This window comes from Mauremys mutica, chromosome 13 (genome assembly GCF_020497125.1).
Source record: "Mauremys mutica isolate MM-2020 ecotype Southern chromosome 13, ASM2049712v1, whole genome shotgun sequence".
NCBI classification, from domain to species: Eukaryota; Metazoa; Chordata; order Testudines; family Geoemydidae; genus Mauremys; species Mauremys mutica.
The window spans coordinates 45381273-45405356 of NC_059084.1; the positions used below are offsets into that span (position 1 = coordinate 45381273).

The following is a 24084-nucleotide window of genomic DNA, read 5'->3' on the forward strand; positions in this document are numbered from 1 at the left end:
AAGGGAGGTGGGACTAGGGTGAGGCCCTGTGTTGGGGCCTTGTTCCCCTGTCTGCTCTTTCCCTCACTCCCTGGGGGTCTCTCCCCTGCCTCTGTTCCACACTCCCTGCCAGCTGTCTCTGTGCCCCCCTCCCCCGACCCACACACACCATGTATCTCCTAGGGGAACCGCTCACTCTCATCTGCTCAGCTCCCAGGCCTGTCCGAGGGATGAAATCCAGGTTCTACCGGCACTTGGGTGAAATCCCCAACCCCAATAACCATGACCAGATGGAAATCAAGGCTGAGCCAGGGCCCTACTCCTGTGACTACACAATACGCCAGGCTCCAGCAGAGGCCATATGCATGGTGAGGGACTCTCTCTGAATATCAGTGCAGAATAAGGCCTCTTTTTTTTTCCATTTAGTCTTGAGGCTGACATACCTGATCTCCTACATCACACACAAGTCACACGGTACTTTGGGTTGCAGGTCAGTGCTGCACTGGGTGCAGTGTGGAGGTTTTCAGGGCTGCAACCTCCTCTCCTATTGGGTTGCAGTAAGATCCTGGGGTGTGGTGCGTTGCTATGTCGAGGTGCAGTGTAGTATTGGGGTGTGGTGTGATGCTAGATTGGGGTGCAGGGTCATTTTGAGGTGCAGTGGAATTGCCGAGGGCAATTATTCCTCCTGTGGGTATCTCCCACTCACTCCAGTTAGCCAGTAACAACCTTCTCCCCCGCATCTCCCCCTCATGGCTCTCTGAGCCCCTTCTCCTGCAGTGAAATCACACCTGTTGTCTTTTCCAGACACCCTAGCACCCCGCACACTCTCCCTGAGCCCCCCACACCAGCTGTACCTCACCAGGGAGTCTGTTACATTCATGTGTTCGGCTCCCCCAGTGATCACGCTGTTACAGGATTCCAGTTCTCCAGAGCTGCTGGAGAGATTATCTCCTCCGGTAACAGTGACACGCACACCCTGAGCTATGTAACGCAGAAACACACTGGATCATGCACCTGTGTGTACTGGGTAGAGCCGTCAGGTCGCAGGATGAAATCTGTGGACTCCCACTGTTTCCATCAATGTGACCTGTGAGCTCTGAGCTGTCCCCGGCTTCTCTTGGAGTCTTTACATTCTTGAGACACCCCATTTCCTTTGGGGAATCCAGGACCTGCAGCCATTGAGGTGCATGTCGCACACACAGAGCAGGGGACAGCAGGGAAAGAGACACACACACACACGGCTCTCTGCTGAATGCCAGTCCCCCAAACCCCTTCCCCCACCTCCAGCTGAGCTGATTTCCCCAACATCCCCAGATGGACAGCGCGGGGTAACGAGGGCAATGGGAATGGGGCTGTCAGGGTTGCATTAATGATCCTCCCAGCCTCAGCTTTCCACCTTCTGCCTAGTTACAGCTGAGTAAACCTCAGCTTTACTCCCTGCCTCTACTCAGGGCCACTCCCCACATCTCACACACGCTGTGGTGGGCAGGGGGGTCCCACCTGACTGCAAAGAATGGGCACTGAGAGGGCACCACTGTGGGGTAGCTCCAGCCCTGGGGTCCCAGGTGGGCACTGCTCGGGGGAAGCTCACACCGCTGGAGACCTGGCTGGGCACTGTCCGGGCCACCCACTGTGAATCTTCATCCCTGCAGCTGCCTGGATTCCTCAGTCTATCAGGAGAGGGATTGGTTACTGTCATGTTACCCTGACCCCCTGCTGGCACCAATACGCCAGAATCCTCTGCTGCCTTCAGGTATCAGAGGAGAAAGTGTTACCCTGGGGGGCTCGGCAGTGGGAGAGAAAGCACCATAGGATACAAATTATTTTCTCAAAGCAGGGAATTGGTTTCTGAAGAGGTCCCTGGTCCCAGTGGAGTGACCGGCTGATGCTCACAGCTGAGACTGAGACCACCCATCCCGTACCCCTGCTGTGTACTGGGCAACCCAGTCCAGCCAGCGGATCCCACACAGAGAGGCCTTGTCTCCTGTTGGGAACTATGTGGGCACTGTGCAGGGCTGGGGCTCAGTGAGATACAGGGGAGCAGTGAGAGGAAATGCAGTGGGTGGAAAAACTCCCCCCTCCCTTCCCCACATCCACCCTGGCTTCCTCATTTCAGGTGTGGTGTATTTCCCAGCGTGGGGGGTGGGGGCGGGGCAGTGAGATGAGGCTGGTTTGTGATCATGTCTGTCCAGGACTCATCTCTGCCCCCTTCACCCTTCTCCTCATTCCATCATGGCCTCTCCCTCTGCACTGACCCCTCTGCCTCTGTTCTAGATCCCCCACCGGCCCCCAGGCTCTCTCAGGACCCCGGGTACCCAGTGTATCTCCCAGGGGAGCGGGTCACCCTCACGTGCTTGGCTCCTGAGCGTGAGCTGGATTGGAGTTATAGATTCTTCTATAAAAAAGGACAGCAGGATCCCAGAGTGGTCCGACACCCGAGTGAAGGCGCCCGGCTGGAGCTCACAGCTCAGAAGGGAAATGCTGGGACATACACCTGTGCGTACTGGAGGCGGGAATCCAATCCAGAGATCTCGTCTAGGAACAGCAACTCCATCTCTATCAGAGTGACAGGTGAGCCCCTGGTTTTCCTGCTGTTTGATGGGAGAGTCTCTAGGGATCTGACGCCCACCCTGTGACAGAGCCTCAGGTGCGGTTCTCTAGAGTCGCTCTGGAGCAATGCCTGGCAGGGCCCCTTTTCTGTGTCACCCCCGTAGGGTCACAGTCTCAGCAGGGGCCATTTGGCAGGAGCACCTCCTGGGACTGAACCTTGGAGCCTTCAGCACCCCTGGGTCACTCCCCGAGCTCCCCACAGCACCACCACCTCATTGCACACCTGAGACAGAGACCTGCACACGCCAAGGGAGCAACGCGCCCCCACCTTCCTTACACTGCAGTGACTCCCAGCTAGCGCGGTAACAGCAGGAGGTTTATTGGCTATTTTGGAACCAGCCTAGAAAGTCCTTAGTTACCGTCGAGAACAGGAAGTTACAGCAAAGTCCATCTGGGTCAGACCGGAGTCCAGAGTCCCTTGGCCCCTCCATAGTCCCAATCCCTGAGCGTCTTCTGCTGCTGCAGCCCACACTGAGCAACCCCACCTGGCCCCTCCTCAGGCCTTTGTTCTTGTTACCGGGAAACCTTGTCACGTGACCCTTCTCCTTAGCCCTTTGTTCTCCAGCTGGTCACACCCCACTGCTGTCCTGCAGAGGGGGGCATCCATGGTCGTTAGCTGCTAGACATCAAATGTCTGGGAAACTGAGTGGCCATTGTCTTTTTGGGCTCTTCATGGGCATGGGGCTCCAGGCCGCTAGACATCAGCCACACTCGATATCTGGGTCGCTGCAAAGAGGAAACAATCTTTTCCCAACACTTCGTTAGTCATGCAGCACATAGGGGAAACTGAGGCATGCATCCTATTAATTGAATATTGCCATATGGTCAGCCCCCCAAGAGCTCAGCTTTACTCCCTGCCTCTAGTCAGGGCCACTCCCCCCATCTCAGACACTCTGTGGTGGGCAGGGGGGTCCCACCTGATCAGCAAAGAATGGGCACTGAGAAGTCACTGCTATGGGGTAGCTCCAGCCCTGGGGTCCCAGGTGGGCACTGCTCGGAGGAAGCTCACACCGCTGGAGACCCGGCTGGACACTGTCCGGGCCACCCACTGTGAATCTTCATCCCTGTGATGATTTCTATCAGGAGAGGGATTGGTCATTGTCGTGTTACCCTGACCCCCTGCCGGCACCAATATGCCAGGATCCTCTGCTGCCTTCGTGTATCAGAGGGGAAAGTGTTACCCTGGGGGGCTCGGCAGTGGGCGGGAAGCACCATAGGGTACAAATTATTTTCTCAAAGCAGGGATTTGGACTCTGAAGAGGTCCCTGGTCCCAGTGGAGTGACCGGCTGATGCTCAGAGCTGAGATAGAGACACCCGTCCCGTACCTCTGCTGTGCACTGGGCAACCCAGTCCAGCAAGCAGATCCCACACAGAGTGTCCCTGCCTCCTGCTGGGAACCATGTGGGCACTGTGCAGGGCTGGGGCTCAGTGAGATACAAGGGAGCAGTAAGAGGAAACGTGGTGGGTGGAAAAACTCCCCCCTCCCTTCCCCACATCCACCCTGGCTTCCTCATTTCAGCTGTGGTATATTTCCCAGGGTGGCGGGTGGGGGCCAGGCAGTGAGATGAGGCTGGTTCATGATCATGTCTGTCCAGGACTCATCTCTGCCCCCTCAACCTTCTCCTCATTCCATCATGGCCTCTCCCCTGGCACTGACCCCTCTGCCTCTGTTCTAGCTCCCCCGCCGGCCCCCACGCTCTCTCAGGACCCCAGGTACACAGTGTATCTCCCAGGGGAGCAGGTCACCCTCACGTGCTCGGCTCCTGGGCGTGAGCTGGCTTCGGGATACAGGTTCTTCTATCAAGAAGGGCAGCAGGACCCCAGCGTGGTCCAACACCCGAGTGAAGGCGCCCGGCTGGAGCTCACAGCTCAGAAGGGAAATGCTGGGACATACACCTGTGCGTACTGGAGGTGGGAATCCAATCGAGAGATCTCATCTATGAACAGCGACTCCATCTCTATCAGAGTGACAGGTGAGCCCCTGGTTTTCCTGCTGTTTAATGGGAGAGTCTCTAGGGATCTGATGCCCACCCTGTGACAGAGCCTCAGGTGCGGTTCTCTAGAGCCGCTCTGGTGCAGTGCCTGGGAGGGCCCCTTCCCTGTGTCAGCCCCGTAGGGTCACAGTCTCACTAGGGGCCATTTGGCCGCAGCACCTCCTGGGACTGAACCGTGGAGCCTTCAGCACCCCTGGGTCATGCCCCAAGCTCCCTGCAGCGACACCACCTCATTGCACACCTGAGACAGAAACCTGCACACGCAAAGGGAGCAACGCGCCCCCACCTGCCTTACACTGCAGTGACTCCCAGCTAGCGCGGTAACAGCAGGGGGTTTATTGGCTATTTCGAAACCAGCCTAGAAAGTCCTTAGTTACCATTGAGAACACGAAGGTTCAGCAAAGTCCATCTGGGTCAGTCCGGAGTCCAGAGTCCTCTGACCCCTCCCTAGTCCCAGTCCCTGAGCGTATTCTGCTGCCAGCAGCCCACACTGAGCAACCCCACCTGGCCCCTCCTCAGCCCTTTGTTTTTGTTAGTGGGAAATGTTGTCACCTGACCCTTCTCCTTGGCCCTTTGTTCTCCAGCTGGTCACACCCCACTGCCATCCTGCAGGGGTGGGGGCATCCATGGTCGTTAGTGGCTGGACATCAAATGTCCAGGAAATTGGAGTGGCCATTGTGTTCTTGGACTCTTCATGGGCATGGGGCTCCATGCCGTTAGACATCAGCCACACCCGTTATCTGGGTCTCTGCAAAGAGGAAACAACCTTTTCCCACCACCTCGTTAGCCAGTCAGCACATAGGGGAAACTGAGGCATGCACCCTGTTAATAGAGAATTGCCATATGGTCACCCCCCAACAGCTCAGCTTTACTCCCTGCCTCTGTACACCTTAGACACTCTGTGGTGGGCAGGGGGGTCCCACCTGACTGCAAAGAATGGGCACTGAGAGGGCACCGCTCTGGGGTAGCTCCGGCCCTGGTGTCCCAGGTGGGCACTGCTCGGGGGAAGCTCACACCGCTGGAGACCTGGCTGGGCACTGTCAGGGCCACCCACTGTGAATCTTCATACCTGCAGCTGCCTGGATTCCTCAGTCATGATTTCTATCAGGAGAGGGAGTGGTTACTGTTGTGTTACCCTGACCCCCTGCTGGCACCAATACGCCAGGATCCTCTGCTGCCTTCGGGTATCAGAGGGGAAGGTGCTACCCTGGGGTGCTTGGCATTCGGGGTGAAAGCACCATAGGATGCAAATTCTTCTCTCAGAGCAGGGATTTGGTCTCTGAAGAGGTCCCTGGTCCCATTTCAGTGACTGGCTGATTTGCAAGGCTGAGACAGAGACACCCGTCCCTTACCACTGCTGTGCACTGGGCAACCCAGTGCAGCCAGCGGATCCCACACAGAGTGTCCCTGCCTCCTGCTGGGAACCATGTGGGCACAGTGCAGGGTTGGGGCTAAGTGGGATACAGGGGAGCAGTGAGAGGAAAAACTCCCCCTCACTTCCCCACATCCACCCTGGCTTCCTCATTTCTGTGCAGTACTTTCTAGCTCCTGCTAGGCTGGTCTGATAGTCGCTGATGGGTTCTCCCCCCTCTCCTGCCTCTGCCCCCAGAATGGAGAATGTGGGGTGAATACCCTGATGGGAATGGGGGTCTTGGGGTTGAACCATTTGCATCAACAACCCTTCCCCACCCCCAACGCTCTTTCTCCACCCCACTTCCCCAGCATGGAGAGTGCGGGGTAGGGAGAGCCCAGCCCCACAACTCCCTGGGGTGAGTCTGTTACTGGCTGAGACTCTAACACCCACCGGGCAGGAGGGGAGAGTCCAGCAGGGACCGGAGGCTGCTCATTTCTTGGTGGGATCCCATCCCAATTGTCCCCCTTCCTTCTAGGTGGGTGGGGGTTGGAGCTCAGACATTGGAAGAGGATCCAGCCATACTGTGCTGGGCCCAGCAGGTACTGGGGAGGGGGCGCTGTTCCCACTGGTTTACTGGAGATCAGGGTGGTGGGACTAGGCTGAGTCCCTGTGTTGGGGCCTTGTTCCCCTGTCTGCTCTTCCCCTCACTCCCTGGGGGTCTCTTCCCTGCCTCTGTTCTAGACTCCCTGCCGGCCTCCCAGGCTCTCTCTGTGCCGTGCCTCCCACCTCCACACACACCATGTATCTTAGGGTGACTTGACAGCAAATATGAAAAATCGGGATGCGGTGGGGGGTAATAGGAGCCTATATAAGAAAATGATCCAAAAATCGGACTGTCCCTATAAAATCGGGACATCTGGTCACCCTAATGTATCTCCAGGGGAGCCGCTCACGTTCATCTGCTCAGCTCCTGGGGCTGTTTGAGGGATGAAATTCAGATTCTACCAGCACTTGGGTGAAATCCCCAACCCCAATAACCGGGGCCAGATGGAAATCAAGGCTGAGCCGGGGCCCTACTCCTGTAACCTCACAATACACCAGGCTCCAGGAGAGCCATATCCATGCGGAGTGACCCTCTCTCAATATCCGTGCTGAGTGAGGCCTCTTTCTCTCTGTGTTTAGCCCTGGGCCCGACCTGCCTGATCTCCTACATCACACACAAGTCACACGGTACATTGGGTGGCAGGTCAATGCTGCACTGGGGTGAAGTCTGGAGGTATCTAGGGCTGCAAGCTCCTCTCCCCCATCCCTTGGGATCTATGAAAAGATCTCGGAGTGAGGAAAGAGAGAAACGGGCCACAGGGAGAGAGAGTGAGAAAGAGAGAGACAGAGACGGGCCCTGGTTTATTTCCCAGCGTGGGGGTGGGGGCCGGCCAGTGAGATGAGGCTGGTTTGTGATCATGTCTGTTCAGGACTCATCTCTGCCCCCTTCTCCCTTCTCCTCATTCCATCATGGCCTCTCCCTCTGCACTGACCCCTCTGCCTCTGTTCTAGATCCCCCACCGGCCCCCAGGCTCTCTCGGAACCCCGGGTACTCAGTGTATCTCCCAGGGGAGCGGGTCACCCTCACGTGCTCGGCTCCTGGGCATGAGCTGGTTTCGGGATACAGATTCTTCTATCAAAAAAGGCAATGGGGCTCCGACATAGTCCAACAATCAAATAAAAGACACTGGCTGGAGCTCACAGCTCAGAAGGGAAATGCTTGGAGGTACACCTGTGCGTACTGGAGGCGGGAATCCAATCGAGAGATCTCATCTAGGAAGAGCAGCGCCGTCTCCATCACAGTGAAAGGTGAGCCCCTGTTTTTCCTGCTGTTTGATGGGAGAGCTTCTAGGGATCTGAAGCCCATCCCAGCTTCACCCCCTGTCTCTGGTCAGCCCCACTCCACACATCTCAGCAACTCTGTAGTGGGCTTAGGGTGCCAGCTGATCAGCAAAGACTGGGCAATTACAGCGCACTGCTGCATGGAAGCTCACAGCACTGGGACCCTGTCTGGGCACTCTCAGCGGCACCCACTGTGAATCTTTAGCCCTGCAGGCTGCAGCTGCCTGGACTCCTCTGTCATGATTTCTGTCGGGAGAAGGATTGGTTACTATCACATAACCCAGCCTCCTGCCAGCACCAGTTCGGCAGAATTCCTACTGCCCATGGAGTCAATGGGGCATATTCAGCTGGGGTCACTGGGCCGTAGTTCCACTGGAGTCAATGGGGCAGACTCCAGCTGGCATCTGTAATGCTCCTGGGGGTGGGGTACTAATGGCTGTGAGGCACGTCGCTACCACCAGCATTTAGTGCAGGGAAGCCTGGTCTGTGCCTGCTGGGGGCAGCTCCCCGACACCCCCGGCCTCAGCTGCACAAGCCCTCCCCTCCCAGCCCCTGCAGGCTGAGCTGGCCCTGGGCAGGAGCTGCCCCCTCAGGTACCAAGGAGGGGACGCGGGTCCCACTGGATTCCCCAGCAGTGAGATCTCTGCTGCTCAGTGTTTGCAAGGCCCAGTGGGGACGTGGTCCCTGGGAACTGAGCTGGGGCTGCCTGGGGTCTGTGTCCAGGATCCCTCCCTCCTCTGCTCTTCACTGGCCCTTCCTCTGCTTCTCTGTCACCAGCCTTTAAAGTAGGAACCGTCGCCTCCCCCAACCTCCTTGTCTTTTCCAGACCCCGACCCAGCTCCCAAGCTCACTGTGTACCCGCAGCCGCCTGTGTACGTAACTGGAGAAGCTGTGACCCTGACGTGCTCAGCTGCCAGGGCGTCCACTGTGTCCAGGGTCTGGTTCTTCAGGGACGGCCAGAAAATCCACTCCAAGGAACCCCCCTCACCCTGGTACAGTTACAGTGACTCGATTCGGCGGTCGGGGGTGGTTATGTTGGACGCTGGAGCGTACAGCTGTGAATACTGGAGGTGGGAGTCTGGGCGAGAGATCCCATCAGTGAGGAGCCAGCCCATCTCCATAGCACTGACAGGTGAGACCCCCTGTGTCCTGCTGTTGATGGCCCCCTGGTGGGGTATCTCTCTTCCTTGCACAGGGTGAGAGACATCCCGGTCCCTCAGCTCCAGACAGAGCCATGCCACCCACTGGTTCTCTGGTTCTTCTGGTGGGTTTTGTGGGGAGTGTTGATGAGACTTTGGGTTTTGAAAACTTGGGGATGTTTAAGGAAACAAACCGCAAATCTCCCCCATCTGTGGCAGGGTCAAGCCCTGGTGTCAGACACGCTGTGGGGAGGTCGGGCACCCCAGCAGTAGGGAGAGGCTCCCCGCTGATCAGTAAAGTTCGGCACTGAGAGGGCACTGCTGTGGAGGAGCTCACTGCACTGTCGTCCCAGCTGACAAGGCAACCAATTCTAAGGTCCCAGCCCCGCCTCTTTATTCATGATTATTATCACAAGCGGGAGCAGTTACTGATGTTACTCCAACTCCCTGGCAGCACCAATGCCCTCAGGATCCCCTCCTGCCCATGTGTATGGGAGGAGAAGGTGCTACCCACAGGTGCTCAGCACCCAGGGGGAAAGTGCCATCAATACAAAGTCTTCTCTCAAAGTAGGGATTTGGTCTCTAAAAAGATCTCTGGTCCCCAATGGAGTGACTGGCTGATGCTCACAGCTGAGACAGAGACCACCTGTCCCTTAAAGCAGTCCAGCCAGGGGATCCCACACAGAAAGGCTCTGCCTCCTGCTGTGTTCCATATGGGCACAGTGCAGCGTTGGGGATCAGTGAGGTACAGGGGTGCAGGGAGTTTCCCATGGAGAAGTTTCCCTCCCCCCTTATTCCTGAGATGAATATAACCTGGTAACATCTGCCCCTCACCTCCCAGGCCTTCCAGTGATCCCTGCCAGGTGTGACCCTTCTTCGGTATCTAAAGCTGACTCCTGTTTTCCAGACACCAGTGTGGCCCCATCCCTCTCCCTGAGCCCTGAGCTCATCAAATAACTCCCCGGAGACCCTGTTCCCCTCACATACTGGGCTGCCCCTGGTGTTCACTAAACTGCAAGATCCAGTTCGACATGGTGGGCAGATGGAGCATCTCAGCTGGGGGCTCATCCAGGGGCAGCTTCATTCACCCCTAGAGCATCACAGAGCCAGGGGCTCTGGGCCATGCACCTGTCTGCACCAGATAGGCCCATCCGGCCAGGAGATCCCAGCTGGGAAGAGCCAGCCCCTCTCCACCAGCCTGGACACAGGCCTGGGTATCCAACATGGCCGCCTTGCACCTCTACCCTCTGGGACGGTAGAATCCCAGCAGGGCCACCCAGCCCTCAGTCTGCCCGGAGGGGGCGGGATCTCCAGACAACCTGAGCCCTCCCTATCTGCCAAGGGCTCCATAAATGCAAGGGGCTGGGACATTAGTAATGGAGAAGTGACAGGAAAGGAGTCACATCCTGGCCACCTTCTGACCCCCACATCCCAGCCCCATATTGTATCTGAAGGAGGCCATCTCCACCCCATAGCCCAGCTCTCACTTATTTCCGTGGGGAGCCCCTCAGGATCCTGAAGTGAAGCAAGAGGCTCTGGACAGAGGACACAGGTCAGCTCTGAATAAATTGAATTCTGGGCACCATCTCCACTTCCCCCACTGCCACGTCCCAGCTGACCCCTCCCTTTTGCTGCTCCCCACAGATTCCCCTCCCCAGCCAGTGCTGGAGCTGGATCCCCCTTCTGGAGCGGTGAGTGAAGGGCTCCCCCTGCTCATCATCTGCGCAGTCTCCAGAGATGCCACCAGAGAGTGGAGATTTCACTTCTACAAGGACAGAGTCGAGATCATCCCTGGGGACATGGGGTATGAGATCAGCACCACAGAGCCTGGCACCGGCTCAACGAATGTCTCTGTGCTCAGCATCCCACAGGCGGGTCCCAACAACACTGGGGAATTCACCTGCGGGTACGAGGAGAACGTGGGTGGGAGGTGGATCCCATCCTCCAGGAGCCGGGCTGTGAATGTCACTGTCAATGTCACCGGGACAGGTGAGACTTCCCTAATTTCTTAATTCACCTTCCTGTTTTGCTCCCATTGGAGGAGAACCGTCCCCACGAGCTCTCCTGGGAAAGGGAGGTTGGATGAGGTGACAGATGTCACATGGGAATAGAAAACAAAGTAGAGATGAAAATCTCCCTTCTCCCTCCAGGTCCTTTCTATCTATGACACTTCCATGGCCCAACTATCTGAGCCCCTCACAATGTTGTTAATAGATTTAGCCCAGAGGTGGGCAATCTACGGCTCGTGGGACCCTCCTGCCCGGTCCCTGAGCTCCTGCCCCGGGAGGCTACCCCCGGCCCCTTCTCTGCTGTCCCCCCTTCCCCACAGCCTCAGCTCGCTTTGCCACCAGCACAATGATCTGGGCAGTGGGGCTGTGAGTTCCTGGGGCAGTGCAGCTGAGGACCTGGGGCCTGACCCAGACTCTGTGCTGCGCGGTCAGAGGGCAGGGAGCGATGGGGGGGGGTTGGATAGAGGGCAGGGGAGGTCAGGGGAGTGGTCAGGGGGCAGGGGTGTGGATAGAGGTCGGGGCAGTCAGAGGGTGGGGAACAGGGATTGAAGGGGGAGGAGTCCTGGGGGGCAGTCAGGAAGGAGGGGGGTTGGATGGGGCAGCGGGGGGCAGTCAGGGGCAGGGGTTCCAGGTGCAGTCAGGGGACGGGGGGTGAATGGGGCAGGGGTCCTGGGGGGGGGATGATAGGGGGTGGGGGCTGGGCCACAACCCCCTCCCCTAACCAGCCCTCCATACAATTTCTGAAACCCGATGCGGCCCTCAGACCAAAAACTTTCCCCACCCTGAATTAGCCCTTTGGTGCCCATTTTAGAGACGGGGAATGGAGACAAGGAGAGGGTAAGTCCCACAGGGGCCTGCGGGAGAACAGGGAATTGAACCCCAATATCCAATACCCAACACCAACCCCATAACCACTGAACCATCCTTCCCCTCTTTGGAACGAGGCTATCACAGACTGAAAGGGACACAGTGAACAGTGTCAGAAAGCCCTTGCACCTAAATCTGATTCCTTTGTGGGTTTCAGAACTTTTCTCAGGGCTGTCTGGCTGTGCTCATGCCCCTTCCCTCTCTTTTTTTTATTCTGCTGCGTGAACAGCCTCACACTATACCCGTGATGTTCTGCTGACAACAGGTGGCATCTTGTTTCTGGTTGGAGCCATTGCTGCTCTCATCTGTTACTGCAGGAGGAAGAAAAGAGGTGAGTGAAAGGGGGAGATGCACCGTGATCGCCCATCCACTCCCTTGATATGGCGTAGCCAATAACTATTCTGCAGTGATCAGCGTAAATAGTTTTAAACCATTAACAACCACAAAGCAGCGTGCCATGGTGCAGGCATGGAAACCAAATCTAAAATATGCCTGGCAAATGAGGTACGTACCTTTCAATGATAAGGCCGTGTTTAAAAAGAAGATAGAGGTGTAAAAAATATGTATGGATTTTGAAATGTATCTTGGTACATATTTATTTTAATAACACATGTTGTCAAATAACCAACTCGGCTGAAGCTTGATTTAAGACAGTCATTCAATCCTTAATACAGAACCATATGGAGAAAAGAAAGGAAAATGAACAAACCCTCTGCGTCTGGAGAAGTGCTGGCAGCTTACTTCACTTCTAACTCACTCCCCCAAATTCACACCTTACATACTGGTTTAAAACAAAGAAAATCCTTTCTTGTGTTTTGATTTTTTTTTAATTAATAAGCCAGTGACACCTGTGACTAGTTTATCACTACTGGGACTGTCTATCATGACAATTAGCTGTTAATGACTTGGACATTAATCAATACATTATGTAATGGTTTGCAGTTATACTGATTATAGAATATATGTGTTGTTACAAATATTCCCTGTAAATGTTGGTAACTACTACTATTTTATTAACCACAGTGAGCATTTCTAAACATCCCTTATAAACTACACCAGTTAGTCTATTGCAATGACACGTCATGTACTAGCAGTTGCTTTCTGGATATCTGGGTAGGACAAAAAGGTCAGGGTAAAAGTAGAGTGGATAACAGTCTGAGTACAGGTCGATTATGATTATAGACATTCATTAGTCTAAACAAAACACTCTTTGGTTGTAGAGTTTAGCTAAAAGCATTCTGAGCTTTTGGGCCTAGGAATAACAAGAGTTGTATATACAAAAGAGAACCATAAAAGATTAATATTTACTACCAATAGTAACATAGATGAACAGGTAAAGAAACAGGCTTTTGAGAGGCAGTAATCTGTGTTTTCAATCAGCAGATTTTCAGTGCATTTAAAATAGTTGAAAATCATTAACAGGTTTTGTGCTGGGGACTGAGGGATTAGTTTAGTGGTTAGGGTTAGGGTTAGGGTTAGGGTTAAGGAGAGAGTAAAGTATAGAACTAGTTGTGACTGGGGCTCCAGAGGGGCCACACTGAGATTGCTCAATCAGGGCAAACGGCAAAGAACGGGGCAGATGATCCCCCAAACGGATGGTTATTCTAATACTTAGATTTACCAAGCTAGCAACGAAACAGCTTCCACTATATCTTACTGGTTATGCAGAAGTGAAAACACTGTTCCCTTAAAGCAACCCAGCCTTGGGCTCCCACCCAGACAGCCAAGTCAAATATGAATGAAAAACTTGTTCATCATATAAAATGCTCTACCAATCCCCAAGGATTGGACACTTACCCACCAAGTTAATGAATATCTTACCCAAATACACACTTCCAGCCAATTCTTATTGACCTCACTAAGGTGTATTAAAAAGAAAATGAGAGCATAGGTTAAAAGATCATTGTACGTACAGGTATGAATAGAGTTCTTAGGTCAGTTTCATAATAGAGCTGGTGAGCTTTAGAGTTGCAAAAAGTCCTTTCAGAATAAGTTCCATAGGTTACGGTCTAATGTCCAGGCGATCCAGAGTGGAACTGGAGACCTCAGTCTTGGAACTCAAATGTCCCCTGATGAAGCTTAAGCAGATCTGAGATAACAGGATCAGGACCCAAGAGTTCCTTTTATCCTGTAATTCTCTTGCAGCCTCTCGACCGCATACAGTCCTTGGGTGAACAGGCAAAGCATTGTCTCTTTGAAGTAGGCCTCTTATTTCCTAAGCATCACCGGTAATTAGCTACATTGATTAGCACAAGATAATTACACATCTTCAGCCATTTATGGGTAGCTTACTACAAACTTCAAAGAGAAATAAGAAGGCTGATATTACTACATTCGCAGTTCATCTAAGTGTTAACATCGCTTTTTGATCTCTGAACTAACTGAATACAGCCACAGACAGGAACTGCTTGGTTACATTGTCAACCTCTAACAATATATATGTAAACACAAAAAAACACAATCATTATCTACTAATTTGTCTATAAAGTTTGAATGTGATCAATTAGCCTGCAAGTTGTGTAACCTTTTCTGGCTCTGTGTCACACTGGGGCATAATTTAAATCTAGGAATTAAGGGATTCATAGAATTCAAGGCCAGATGGAACCATTAGATCATCTACGCTCCCCTCCTGTATATCACAGGCTATTAATGTCACCCAGGCACCCCTATACTGAGCCCACCTGCAGAAAACAGGAGGGACCAAGGTCCCACCAATGCTTAGACACACTTGAAAGGGCAGGGGATTGACTGGGAGAGACATGCTCAGAAGATCCCAGCAGGTGATGTGTTCCCCCTGCTGCAGAGGAAGGGGAAAAACACCCAAGGTCCCAGCTGCTTTGAGCTAGGGGCTGAGGATGAATAGCTGCCATTGTTGTGTAAGAAAGTGGGATGTGGCAACAGAGATCAAAGATCAACCTTCCTCTTGCAAGGCGGAGGTGAGCGATGCTGGTAGACCAGAAATCTACAGACTGTTACAAACAGCAAACTCTGGCTATTGTGTTTGAATATCAGAGAGTTCCCCTGTTGGATGCAAGCTGTCGGTGTCTTCATAACAACAACACAGACCTTAGAGCCTAGATCAAGGGCACACATAAAATAGGATTTAGAATTAGGGTCAACATTACAGTGATACTTCAGGGTTTGGGTTCAAATTGAATTTTGGGTTTCTGAGGTTCATCTTAAGTGTAGGTTGTGACTCTCAAAGGAGGCAAAGAGTCATTAGACATTCAGTCCTTAATTAATTTAATCAGGATTTGGGCTTCTATTTCCATTCTAAGAAACCCTGTCACTAATTAGCTGAGTTTGGGCTAAGGGCTACATATTTCATTTTTAAGGTATTTACATCACCACCATTACCAAAGTGTCTGAGCATGTCACAGTCTTTAAGCTCTTTATCCTCCCAATACTGCTGAAAGACAGAGAAAGACAATTATCCTCATTTCACATGCGGAACAATGAGACACCATGGGCCAGAATTTTAAAGGTATTGAGGTGCCCAACTCCCATGGTGTCCAAGATTACACAGGAAGTGGGTGGCAGAGCAGACAGTCCGAACTTGGTTTCCCCATAGCCAAGGCAAGAGCACTGAGATATATCCAAACTTCTTCTCAGGTTGTTAGTGTCAGTTGTTACGGTTGTGGTGAGGGGGCTGGGTTGTGGCTAAGCAATAGCTCTAAGGTTTGATGTGAGCATGAAGATCATCAGTTGTGATTATGGTTAAGTGAGGGGTAAAATAATTTCAAACTTAGAAATATTTTCATGCCTCCGGGATGGGAATTATATACGTAAACAAACAGAGATAAATTGTTGTCCTCATTTTCACCCTGTGCCCTGGTAGAAGCTGCAGAATCACACATGTACAGAAATCAACAGGTAAAAAGATGAGTGCAACCTCTTTCTCCAGATTGCACATTATAGCAAGTCATTTCCTTATGGTGCTCCAAACTTCATCTCCATTTTTATCTGGTTCTGTTTTAGTTTCAAAGCCTCAGAAAAGCACCGAGGGATCTGAACCTAGAGTATGTGCCAGAAACCTGCGTCCTGCTCATGATAATCAGGGATCTAAAGCCAGGGTTCCTGGTGCAGAGCAGGTGGAACAGGTAACAAAATGGATTTATAAGCTAAGCTTCAAACCCAGGCACAGTCCAACTGCCTTAAAATTGCACAGCCTGGGTCTTTCCTGCAGTCCTGAGATAGAGCTGCCTGTCTGGGGTGGGGCAGACAGAGAACAGCCACAAAAAGATGCTGCACAGGGTTTGTTCATCCAGGAGGCAGAGCTGGGAATTTGTCACCCCTTTCACCATCACCCCAAACCTCCCCTGAGTCACTGAAATGTAGTGCTGGGAAGGGACCACAAGGAGTCATCTCATTAGAAATTTTCTCTTAATATCCAACCTAAATCTCCCTTGCTGCAGATAAAACCCATTACATCTTGTCCTACCATCAGTGGACATGGACAACAATTGATCACTGTCCTCTTTAGAATGTCATGTTAGAAGACAGTTTTCATGTCCCCCCTCAGCTTTCTCATCTCTAGACTAAAGACGCCCAATTCTTTCACCCTTTCCGCATAGGCCGTATTTTCTAAATGTCTTATAATTTTTGTTGCTTTTCTATGGACTCTTTCCAGTTCATCCACCTTTCTTAAAGTGTGATGCCCAGACCTGGACACAGCGCGCCAGATCAGACCTCCCCAGTGCTGAGTAGAGCAGGACGGTTACCTCCCATGTCTTACACATGGGGTAGCCGTTTGTCAGCAGCATCGTGCTGTTGCTTCATATGGATTTTGTGCTCCACTAGGACATCTCTCCTGCAATACTCCCGTCACATCGGTTACACCCCATTTTCTACTGCTGCCTCTCAGTTTTCCTTCCTCACTGGAGTACTTTGTAATTCCCTCAATTTCATTTTACAGATTTTAGGACGATTGTCCAATTTTTTGAGCGCACTTTCATCCTGTCCTCCAATATCCTTGCAAGCAGTGCAACCAGTCCGTGCACCCCTCCCTCTCACCCTTTCTCCTTCCTCCCCCACCAGGACTCTGAAGTCACCTACGCGCTCATGGAATTCCCGGCCTTGGAGGCCCAGGCATCCCAGCCGAAAAACAAAGCCAAGCCTGCTGAAGCTGAGCATGTGCTGTATAGCGAGGTGGTGACAACACACACTCGGAAGGCAGCTAAATAAGGAGGAAGAACCCCCTCTATGTCTCTCTGCATCTTCTCCACCTCCTCCAGGCATCCGTATCCTTAACCCTTTATATCTCAAGAACCCTTTTCTGCCACTTGGCAAAGAGCACGCCTAACACACTGTTGTCAGACTATTTAGCCAACCAGCAGCTTGTTGGGTATCATATAAAAACTTGTGACCCACTCAGAGGTGAAAGTAAGCCGGTCCGGTCCAGTCCGGTGTACCGGCAAGAGCCAGTACACCGTGCTAGACCGCACCCATTTCCACGGCGGGGATTGAAAGGGCTCAGAGCTCCCCGTGGCTGCGGGCAGCCCAGAGCCCTTTGAATTCCGGCCGCGCTTCTGGCAGCAGGGCTGGGGCCAGGATTTAAAGGGCTCGGGGCTTCCCTCAGTGGCAGGAGCTCTGGGCCCTTTAAATCCCTGCCCCAGCCCTGCAAAGCTCAGGGTTCCCCCATGGCGGCTGGAGCCCTGGGCCCTTTAATTTGCCCCTGAGCCCCAGGAGGCTCCCAGCCACCTCTTCAGCTGGGAGCCCCTGGTTGATTTAAAGGCCCTGGGTCTCCCAGTCACAGCTGGTGCCCCAGGGCCTTTAAATCTTGAGAGGTCACGCCTCTTCCGGATGAGGCCACGCCCCCTCAGGACTCCAGCAGTACCGGTAAGTCCTGTAAGTTACTTTCACCTCTGGACCCACTGCCCAGGAATATCACTGTATGATGTATGTATGGGCTGTGTAGAAAGAGTTACATATCTATGCTGGAAATATGTTGTGGGTGTAGTTGCTAAGCAAGCAACAAGGAGTCCTGTGGCACCTTATAGACTAACAGACATATTGGAGCATGAGATACCACTCTGATACTTGATAAACGAGGTAGCCCTAGACAAAGGAATGTGGACTTGTGAGTCTCCATGCATCAAGCAAACTGGCAGATAAGAAAAACAGGATGGCTTGTGTGATGCTGGGAAGTCTGATCTCCGCTCTTGCCAGGCTGCCGGCATTAGCTAAGAACTGACAGCCTTGTAGCTGGAGACAGACCAGATCACCTGTATGTTCATATTGCTCTAAATAGGTAACAGTCTTCTATCAATGTCTTTCGTGTTTAGACTCTATGAAACGCTTGTATGTTGCTGGCTGCATTAATCTCACTGATAATGTCAATATCCCATGTATAAGGCGATAGTTGTTTGCTCTGTAACGGTAAACGCCCACACAGTGTGGAGAGAAGCACGACCAAGTGTGAAATACGACTTTGCCACAGGAGGGGTTATTTCCTGCCCAGCTAAAGGAGGCCCATCGAGACCTGACAGACCATTGTGGAGCATCAGAGGATGAAGCTCTTTGTTGATTGTGTCCCCTCACACATGAAGAGGAAACGTGGATGGGAACTCGTCCCGTCCTCTTCACATCTGGAGGAAGAGAATAAAAATCCCTGATGAGAAGAAATTGCATCTTTTCAGCTTTTTGAACTCAGAGGGACCAGAGACTCTGAACTGAAGCCAGAGATCCCCAGGGGCTGCCTCCTAGGTCTGTCCTGAAAGACCCTTTGAATTGACAGATCACTACGAATCTGTCACCCTTCCAATTTAGATGGTAATTTATTGGCGTGTAAATGTTTTCTTACTTTAATCTGCTGATAACTCTTTTTTCCCCCTAGTTAATAAAGCTTTAGCTAGTTTAGCACAGGATTGGCTACAGGGGTTGTCTTTGGTGTGGGATCTAAGGTACCCGTTGATCTGGGGTAAGTGACTGGTCTCTTGAACCTGGAAGCAACCTGAATGTGATGTGATTTTTGGTGTAAGTGACCATTACAATTAATTCCAGTTTGTCTCTCTGGCAAGACAGACTGGAGCCCCTAAGGGGGCTGTCCTGTGACTACATGATAAGGCTGGTCTAGTGATCCAGGAGTCCGCATTTGTTACTGGGTTGGTGAAATCTAATTATAGGACCAATCACCAGGAGGGCCGCCCAGATGGGGGGGCAAGTGGGGCAATTTGCCCCAGACCCCGGGCTCCGCAGGGGCCCCCAAAAGAATGGGTGAGGCTCCCACCCCAACCCCGCCTCCACCCCTCTCCTGGAGCCTCAGCACATCCAGGAGCATCCCTGAACAGCGGTGCAGCGTGGCCTCGGCGGGGCCTGAGCTCACCGAGGGAGACTCCGCCACCTGCACACGTACATCGGGGTTGTGTAGCAGCGGCTCCGCGAGGAGATCAGCCCCCTCGGTGGTCACAACGAACTTTGTCACTGAAAAGAGCTTCCAGGTCTGGAGGAGGTCCTGGTAGAAGACCGGCAGCTCGGAGAGGTCTCATGGAGACTTCTTGGGTGGAGAAAAAAGAGCTGCTGGTTATATCGGTGCCCTCGGAGGCGGCGGAGGAAGGCCTGTGCCAGCCTGCTCCACCCCGGACTACCCGCACCGTAAAGGAGTCTCTGCAGGGCTTGGAGGCGGAAGACATGGACCTGGCTGCGAAGGCCCTTCAGGCCCTGCCCTCCCTCCTCCAGGGGAAGATGCAGAACCCCCGCAGAGACCCAGTGCAGTCCTGGCCAGAAAGACTCCAGGGCCGTCCTCTGGAGCCTGGGCAGGGGCAGTGGGAGGGGATGGGGGAGTGGGGTTAACCACTCCTCTCTTCTAGGCTGTGTTCAGGGAAGGAGGATGCCAATGGGCCAGGGCCTACAGGGGGCACCGGGGGAAAGGGAAGAAACAACCTCTCCTCCCTGCTAGGCTGCAAGCAGGGCAGGAAGGCGCCAGCGGTGGGGGACTCAGGGGCAATAACGGGGGCACAGTTATGGGATAGGGACACTGGCTTGTCCAGCTGCACTGGGAAGGGGAGAAACTACAATATCTTCAGGGCTGTGAACAGTGGGGGGGACACCTGAAAGGGGGCACACGCGCATGGGTGCAAAGGTCAGAGGGGCTGAGCTGGGGGGAGCAAGGGAAGGTAGGGGGGAAAAGGGGAAGTATAAAGGGCGGGTCGTGGAGCTCAGTTGATCTGCAGCCCCCAGAGGAGACAGACGCCTCCTGCCCACTCCTGAGCCTGGAGACCGAAGAGGAGCCTCGCCGAGCTGGGGACTGGCCAGAGCTGCTGGAGCCGCCTGCTGCGTTACACACTGAGAAGTGGCTGCGACTGCTGCTGGCTACGTCCCCGGCCCCGAGGAGACAGAGGTCACCCAGGGACACCCCGAGGGGAGAGGAGGAAGTGGCCCAGGGATAGCGACTCCCGTCTGGCTGTATTGCTGCATGCGCGCAGTCAGCGTGTGGGCTGGATTCCCCGCTGACCCAGCGGCAGTGCACCCCACCACCTTTAGGGCCCAGGCTGGGACATGGTGGAGTCAGGTGGGCCCCGGTTTCTCTATGCCCTGCTGCCAACCCCTCCCCTGAGGGGGCAGCCTCCCCACCGTAGCCCATGAGGCCTGTGTTAGCCTCCCGTCCGCCTGAGCCGGGACGTTAGACAATCCACTGCTCTGCCCTGCCCCAGGCCTGAGCCTCCCAGACTGATCCAGGCCTGAGCCCCGAACCGTCACTGCTCTGCCCAGCCCGAGGGCTAAGTTCTTAGAGTGCTCGGTGCCCCCCGGTGTCAGGGCTGAGCCCGAGACTGTGTGGTGCTGAGCCCCTGCCCAAGGGCCTGAGCCCTGAGCCTTTGCTGCTTGTATCCTGCCTGCCCTGAACCTCGGACCTGCTGAAGACTCTGAGCCCTCTCCACCCCGGAGTCCCACACCAAACCCTGCTAACTCCCTGGCTGTGGGCGGTGCCCACTGACACAGCGAGGCGGAGTGGCTTCCCACCGACCCAGAGGGGGAGGGACCACCCCTAACCCACTGCAGAGTATCTGCCCTGTTTTGACAGCAGGGCCGGCTCCAGGCACCAGCATTCCAAGCTGGTGCTTTGGGCGACAATCTGCAAGGGGCAGCAGTCCCTGTTGTTTTGCCCCCAAGCAGCGTGCTGAATAGCTGTCTGTGGCGGCTTCAGCTATACATAGAAGCTGCCGCCGAATTTCCGCCACTGCGGAAATGCACCTGCCGCCCTAAGGGCACAGGGACTGCCCCCACCGTCCAGCGGCAATTCGGTGCGCTGCTTGGGGCGGCAAAAACTGTAGAGCCGGCCCTGTTTGACAGCCTGCCCTGAGGCAGGGACCCATGGTGCTCAGCCTCTACGGACAGTGTGGCAGCTTGAGTCCAAGCATACGACCAGGGAAGTACATTTGCATCTAAGGTGAGGGGACCAAGCCAACCGAGAATGCAAATGTACCAAACCCTCCTGGCCCTTTTCCCAGCCCCTCCCTGGGCTGTCTGCACGGCTGCTTCTCTCCAGACCTTCCTCCAGCCTTCAGTGACCAGCAGGGACGGCTCCAGGCCCCAACACCCCAAGCGCGGGCTTGGGGCGGCATGCCGCGTGGCGGCGCTCTGCCAGTCGCCGGGAGGGTGGCAGGCGGCTCTGGTGGACCTCCTGCAGGCATCCCTGCAGAGGGTCCTCTGGTCCCACGGCTCGGGTGGAGCATCCACAGGCACGTCTGCAGGAGGTCCACCGGAGCCGCGGGACCGGCAACCGGCAGAGCGCCCCCCGCGGTGTGCCGCCGTGCTTGGGGCAGCGAAATTGCTAGAGCCGCCCTTGGTGACCAGAGAGGTGGTAGAACTTCTCCCCACAGCCCTCATCCCGTCTGGGCTGCCTCCCTTTCTGCTCACTTCCCAGCCGGGCACCATCTCCAGCTAGGCTGGGCCCATCCTCCAGCTCCTGTTCCCCCTCTTAGTGACTGTGCGGGGTCAATGCCAAACACACGGGGTCAGGGTTTGGGGACTGGAAACCCTCCCCAGCCCGTCACTCCCCGTGTGTGCTAAGCTCCCTGTGCTGCAGCAGCACCTCCAAATGTTAGATTAAAACACACCCCAAGGCCACAGCAGGACCAGAGGGCTGGTTTCCGAGTCTTTGCTATGAATGAGCGAGATCCCCAGCTGGGGTCAATGGGCCATAGCTCCACTGAGTGAATGGGGCCAGATCCCAGCTGGGGTCAATGGGCCGTAGCTGCACTGAGTGAATAAGGCCAGATCCCAGCTGGGGTCAATGGGCCGTAGCTCCGTGGGAGTCACTAAGGCCAGACCCCAGCGGGTGTGAGCCAGTGAAACTCATCTGAGGTTTCTTTGTACGAGCTGAATCCCTGGCTCACCCCTGGAGGTGTCAGTAACCTGGGGCTGCTGCTCCACCCCCACACCAGTTGTCAGCCCTGATAAATGGCCACCTCCCCTATGCATGCTCTATGCACCAGGTGCCAGTGTCTCTCCAGTCCCTGAGCTGAGCAGTGACCACGCCTGAGGCTTTGACTTCCTCTGCCTTCATCAGAGAGGAGGGGCCCATCCCCTTGCTTGCACCCAGACGAAGCCGGTGGCTGAGCTGAGAACCCAGTTTCCAGCCCCGAGCGACCAGCTCAGCATGGCGCTAACTCTCCTTCTGCCTCTGCAGGGTAAGTGACCTCCCTCAGCCGCCATCCCTCTGTGTGTCTGTCCAGTGATACCCCAACCCATGTCCCTCCACCCTCATACACCCCCCATCCCCTCTCCAGAGCTCTCAGCCCCTCTGTTCTCTTCTCTTCCAGCCTCTCTCCTGATTCTTCCCAGGCCGGTGACGCCTGCAGGTAACGACGTCTCCTGTTCTTGCTGAGATGCTCACAGTGGGGAGGTCTCAGACAGTGGGGGGTGGGATCCTGCTCCTTCCACACTGTGATGTGCAGAATGCAAAGGAAGGGGGGATCCCTGGGTGCACCCGTGTCATTGGCTGGGTGGTCAGGCCGCCCCATTCACAGGCATCTCCTGTGGAACCTGAGCCACGTCCATGGAGGTGTAAGAGAGACCCCAGCTGATGCCTCCTTGAGGGTCCCAGCCCAGGCCATAGGGGAGAAGATGCCCCCATGCCCATGGGAGCTACCCAGCCCCTCATTGGCAGCCTCGGCAGAGAGAGTGAGGGCTGGACGGGCCATGGAGACAGAGCACCCACCTCCCCATTACACTGAGTCCCCCCCAGACAGGGGTCTATCGGGATAGGGCTGTGTGTGTGGGGGGGGAGCTCTCTCTACTCCAGCTCTGGGCTCCCACACAGGACTCAGGGCCAGGGGGCACAGACCCAGCACCGCCCAGTGGGACATTAAAAGCAGGTTCTGCAGAGACCCCAGAAGAAACGCGGTGGGTTGAAAACTCCCCCCTCCCTTCCCCACATCCGCCTGAGCTTCCTCATTTCTCTTTCACGCCTTCTAGCTACTGCTAGGCAGCTCTGAAGGTTGGCCGATGGGTTCTCCCCCATCTCACACTTCGTTCCCCCAGATGGAGAATGTGGGGTGAATACCCTGATGGGAATGAGGGTCTTCGGGTTCAATCATTTCCATCAACAACTCTTCTCCAGTCAATCCCCTCTCTGCACCCCACTTCCCCCAGTGTGGAGAATGTGTGGCAGTGAGAACCCAGCCCCACGGCTCCCTAGTGTGTTACTGGTTGAGACACCAACACCCCTCGGGAAGGAGGGGAGAGTCCAGCAGGGACCGGAGGCTGCTCATTTCTTGGTGGTATCCAAACCCAGCTGTCCCCGGCCCCTCTCCCGTTCAGGTGGGTGGGGATTGGAGCTCAGCCACTGGGAGAGGATCCAGCCATGCTGTGTTGGGCCCAGCAGGTACTGGGGAGGGGGCGCTGTTCCCACTGGTTTACTGGAGAGCTCCCCCACGTATAGCTGCCGTGGGTTATTTCACAGTCATGGGGCAGGAGGTAGGACGGTGGGGCTGGGTCGAAGCCCTGTGTCTGTGCCTTGTTCCCCCATCTGCTCTTCCCCTCACTCCCTAAGGGTTTCCCCACTGTCTCTTCCACATGCCTTGCCGGCCCCCACGCTATCTCTGTGCCCCCCCACACACCGTGTATCTCTGTGGGTTGATGCTCATCAGCTTGGCTCCCCGGCCTGCCCGAGGGATGAAATCCAGGTTTCACCGGCACTGGGACAAGGTAGAAATCGAGACCAAGCCAGGGCCCTACTCCTGTGACCTCACAATACGCCAGGCTCCAGCAGAAGCCATATCCATGCAGAGTGACCCTCTCTCAATAT

At 54.7% G+C, this 24084-nt stretch overlaps 1 long non-coding RNA gene across 1 annotated transcript; it reads left to right on the plus strand.

Annotated features, from left to right (window-relative positions):
* Positions 1 to 12042: 12042 nt before the first annotated feature.
* On the plus strand, positions 12043 to 17223 carry LOC123347267. The gene is made up of 3 exons (XR_006573092.1): positions 12043 to 12168; positions 15816 to 15937; positions 16875 to 17223. It is a non-coding gene; the product is annotated as an uncharacterized LOC123347267 (long non-coding RNA).
* Positions 17224 to 24084: the final 6861 nt, after the last annotated feature.